The sequence below is a fragment of the Anthonomus grandis genome, chromosome 6 (assembly GCF_022605725.1).
Source record: "Anthonomus grandis grandis chromosome 6, icAntGran1.3, whole genome shotgun sequence".
NCBI lineage: Eukaryota > Metazoa > Arthropoda > Insecta > Coleoptera > Curculionidae > Anthonomus > Anthonomus grandis.
In genome coordinates, this window is record NC_065551.1 from 29632090 (window position 1) to 29637571 (window position 5482).

Genomic DNA, 5482 nt, shown 5'->3' on the forward strand with positions numbered 1-5482 from the left:
TACATTTATACTCCCATTAAAACATTAAATTGTCTATTAAACAGCATATTTATTTTTTTTCATCTGATGAATAATTTTAAAAAAATTGTTGAAGTAAAAATTTTCAATCTGCCGATGGACATCCATGCAAGTGTAGGAAGTAAGTTTAATTGTTGGTCTTCTTGCATAATTTTCAGGTATTCTCCTTCTTCCATGCAATTTATTAAAATCATTTACTTGAAGTTGATCAAATATTTTTATTTTTTTCCAGCAAGTAAATTAATTTTTTTAAGTTAGTTTTTCGCCTTTTTTTCAAAAAGTTAAATTAATTTGACTGCTGTAGATTGATTTGACTTTGGTTTTAGCACAGCTGTCTCATATACAAGAAGATTACTGGAAAACTGTGGATCGGCCGGGGACAAACCCATGTTGGTTATCAGAAATAAACTCTCTTCCTTTCCTCTCGATAGTTTTTTTTTAAATAAGTTTACTATAAAATACCTATTCTCACATGTGAGTTCAAATAACCCAAACCAAATATTAATACTTTAATACACTTAATATTGTTTGTGCTATTAACTTGATATATATGTCCTGCTTTGATGTTCTGAAATATTGAAAAACATCAAAAGATGATAAAAGGATTAGTGTAATCTAACCCCCTTTGTCGGCTAGATATTACTCAATTCGATAACCCATTTCATATACATAGATCTATGGCAGTTTTCAAATATTTTTTTTAACTGAATATGACAAATCCAAAATATATTTCCCACTAGGTCATAATTAAAATTAAAAGGTTTATATTAGTATTCCTTGTAAGGGAAAAACACACTCTTTACTGTTTTGCTAAATCCTGATTCTAACTAGTCAAATAATATTTAATTTAGCTTCATTCTTTCCAAGCGCGTCAATAATAATAATAATCAAGCGTACTATATATTCTATTTCAATGTAGACCTACTCAAACCCCGTAAGAAAAGTGTGAAACATATATTAGTTAAATATTTAATTATTTACATAAGATATAAAACGATGTTTACTTTTGTGTTCCTTTTGAGATAAAAACGACGTTGTACTCATATAACGTGTAGAACAAGGCTAAGTGACATAAAAAGATCCTTGTTTACTTCATATACAGCGGATTTACTTACGTGCATGCTATAGAGGGGATATATTTTTATTTTGATATTTTTTTTATTTATGTGAGCACTAATCTTTTTGCTCTATCTAGTCTTATGTTAATCATTTTTAGGTTTTATTTATATAGACACATCAAAATCGCCTAAAAGTATTAGCACATAAAGTAGTTAAAAGCAACTAATATACATTATATTCTATATAAATGATTTGTCTTCAAATCTCTGTCATAATTGTCCTATATTTATAGCTTCTCTGATAACTCGTGGCTAAATTTCACGATCAAGATGTTGCTTTTTTATATTGCCCGCACACTTAAAATAAATTTTCACTATACTAAGAGTAAAAACTGTACTGAATAAATTTTTTTTGCCTAAAAATTAAACAGCTTTTTCTCCTACGCCATTTTGATGTATCTTTTTTGACCTTCAAATAAAAAAAGAAAACAATAAAATTGGTTGAAATGAAAAAGGACTGAAAAACTGCTCAAGGTTCTGTAAAAATTTCCATGGAGGCTGTAGTCTGAAATAAAAGCCCAAAAAAGGATTATCACAATATGACTGGAAAGTGAATGTAACTATAGAACCACTAAATTTTTAAGTAAGTTTAAACTCGACAATATAAACTGATAACTGTTTAAAAGATTAACAAAAAAGATGTAGTCTACAGTCATGGACCCACATAATTCACTGTAGAATACACAGTTTTAAGAAATATCCCAAAAAAGATATGAAGGTCTATAAAGTGCATTCGAAAATGTGAACAGTATACTAATGTCTTACAAAGACCACAGTGGGCAAGTGAATTCTTTTTATAAATATACCAATTGCAAAGGAAACATTCAATAACATAATGGATTTCAGATTTAAAACGTAAATACAATAAATATTTTTTTAGTTTTTGTATTGTTTTGCTCGTATTTTGAGTTACGTTGATTACTAAAGTTTATTTAGTGTCCTAGATACCATAAAAAATAACAATTTACCTTAAAACTCAACTAATTTAATAGATAAATTAAGAATCTATTTACTTTTATATATTTCACTATATCAAGTTTAAGTGAAATATATAAAATGGTATATATCAAATCCATTTAAGTTATGCATACGCATTTGCGTTCTCGAGGAAATTACATATTTAGAATATTTCGGGTTCTGTCAGTGTTTTTTTGATTTCCATTCTATTCTATTTTATCTCAAAAAGAGCATTTTGTGTCAGAAAAAAAACAATATAACTATAGAAAAAAATTTGAATTGGCAATTTTTTTAAATATGGTTAAAACTATGCTATAAATTTAAATTAATACTTACAAGTTCTTTGGTAAGCGAGTATCTAAGGGCTTTATTATATACGTAAATTTTCACAAGTCCTCAATAAAAAATTAATGCATTTAAGCCTAAGCATAAACCCTTGGGTTTTAGGGGAAATTCAACATTTAAATTATCTCGAGTTATGAATTTTACTCTAGAAGTAAAATGTTAAATTTTCAATGCTTTCTTGAGCTTAAATTATTTTGATAAGTAGTAAAAAATAATAACAATTAATAAACATAACAAATTTTTGAGTAGATTTATTGTATATTCGACACCTTTAAAAGATTTATGGTTTCTTTCTCAATGATCTTTTTTCTCCTTTAGAATAAAAGGAGATTTTTACTGGTACTGGAATATAAAGTAGTCTCAGTTTTCACACAAAAGCAACACAGTATACGTACCTTTAAACCAAAATGTCACAGGCATCAAAAGAAAATAGTTGACCGAAAATATTTTTATACCTTTTGTCAAATTGTGTAGATCAAAATAATTACTTTTCTACAGAAACTTAAAATATTATAAAAAAAATAAATATAATAATAAATTAAATGTATTGCTTTTCAAAAATACAAAGAATATGATTAACCAATAGCAATATAGAATATATAATATGAGGAAGACAAAATGCCATGTTGTTTGATACGTCAAAAATATAGGCTACACAATAATACAAACACAGACTACAAAAAACAACCAATTAAATTTAAAGGAAGTAGTCCATACTTGCAGTGGAGTTAATAAGTCAAAGAGTAACTAAAATTGTTTCTGTCATCCTCCACTAAATTTATTTAAAAATCATCTATCCTACATGTTTCGGACATATAAGATGTCCATCTTCAGGGATCTATAAAGAACCGAGGAAACTTATAAGCTAAGGAGTATTGTAAGTTAATTTTAATACCTTTTATTTTAACACTTTTTATCCTTAGCTTATAAGTTTCCTCGGTTCTTTATAGATCCCTGAAGATAGACATCTTATATGTCCGAAACATGTAGGATAGATGATTTTTAAATAAATTTAGTGGAGGATGACAGAAACAATTTTAGTTACCCTTTAACCAATTAAATGATTAAACATTTTAAAAGGTTCTAGGACTAATAATAAAAACGACTGGTAACAAATCTTCGTTTATAAGATTTCTATAGATATTATCATAAATATACACATACCCAAGCAGAGAGCTAGACTAAGCATAAATTGCCATGATGAAACCATAAATGATTTTCATTGAGTTTAGAGTAAGTATTTTTTAAGTCTTTACTTAAAGACACAACAGAACAGATCCCATGAGTTTATTTTTAAAATAATTTAACACGTCAGCAAAGTTTTATTTCACGGATCCTTTAAAAAGTTTTCTGCGTATGTAAGCCTGCGTTTTTAATTTTATGAGAAATTCGATTTCTTCTCCGGATACCAAAAATACGTAACCAGGAATTTTGCACATTTTGAATGTGTTTAGATTCATTTTGATTGAAGCTACCATAAACTACGTTGCAATAGTTGATTCTACTGTTGAATCTATTGATATCTCTGACTATAGGTGAGTCTTAGTACACCATAATATGCTCTTTTTAATTTTAAAGTCACATAATCAGAGAAACATGGGTCAGAGTCTACAATTATGCTATAATAAAAACCATACGATAAAAAAATCCATTTAAGTTATGCATTGTAATTTTTCAACTCTGGTGAACTTACATTTTCAAGTGTTCGACACTCTTAAAAGATTTCTTTGTTCCGTTCTCAAAAATTTTTTCTCTTGTATTCCAAAGAGAGAGAGAGAGAATTTTTTGTGAGAAAAAAATAAGAAGAAGTTTAACTGTAGAAAAACATTTTATTTAGCAAGTTACATAAACATGGTAATAACTACGCCTAAGTTAATCATTAGATGTTTTTCTGATTCATAATAAATTTAACAATGCAAAAAATTACGTCAAAAACAATGAACGATGCAATGAATTAATAGATTTTAATTCAATTAATTACCATTATTCAATAACTGGAATGCAAAGTAGTCTCAGTTATCACAAATTAAGAAATACAAGGCATACATACCTTTTACTTAAAAAGCCACAGCAACTAAGAGAAAATAACTTATAATAAATAAATCATAATATAATAAATTTAAAAACCATAGAAGTAGCAAACGCGTATAAAATATTTAGGTATGCTTTGTGGTTTTTTCATCACAATTATTATATATCAAAACTTACTTATATGCTTATGCTATGATTAACAACGATGCCAAATAATGTATTTATAAATTTAGTGGTTAGTGAGTATTTATTGTAAAATGAATTTAATTAATGTATGTGGTATTTTTAAAACCTTTTACCAAATCGTATTGATTAAAATCTTTACATTGTTTTTGAACTTTTGTATATTAAAAAAAATACGTAACTAACAAAGTCTCTCTGTATGTACACTATAATGGTATAAATATTTAAAGATTTAAAAAATATTAGATTTTTTATAAAAAATACAGAAAACTTAACTTTCTTAATAAATAATTTAAAACTGATCTTACTTAAAGATAAAACTTTTATTTATGCAAGTTTGCAATGTAACTTACAATATTTAAATATCAATTTAGATTTTTTTTTGTAATTCTTCTTGTACGGGAGCTTAAGAAACAGATACTAATTCTTAAAAGTGATAAAAGAAATTAAGACCTTTTAAAAAACTATTTGTTCTAAAAATTAAACATGATTTAATTTAAAAGTTGAGACGTTTATTTGAATGTTTTTCTCTTAATCACCTATAAATTCACACCCTTAAAAATGTTATTATAAAACACCCTGTATACTAAAAGGATTTTTGTGTCAGAAAAAAAAAGCAAATATAAGTTTAACTGTAGAAAAACATTTTATTCAGCAAGTTATTTAAACGCGACAACTGTGCTATATGAATTGAAATAAATTGTTAAATCCCTATGTACAAATTTTAAAAATAATTCAACTCACCAAAAAATATTTTATAAACATTAAACTGGATTGAAAAGAATTAATAGATAAAACATTAATTTATATGGAAAGTTTTTTTTTCAATA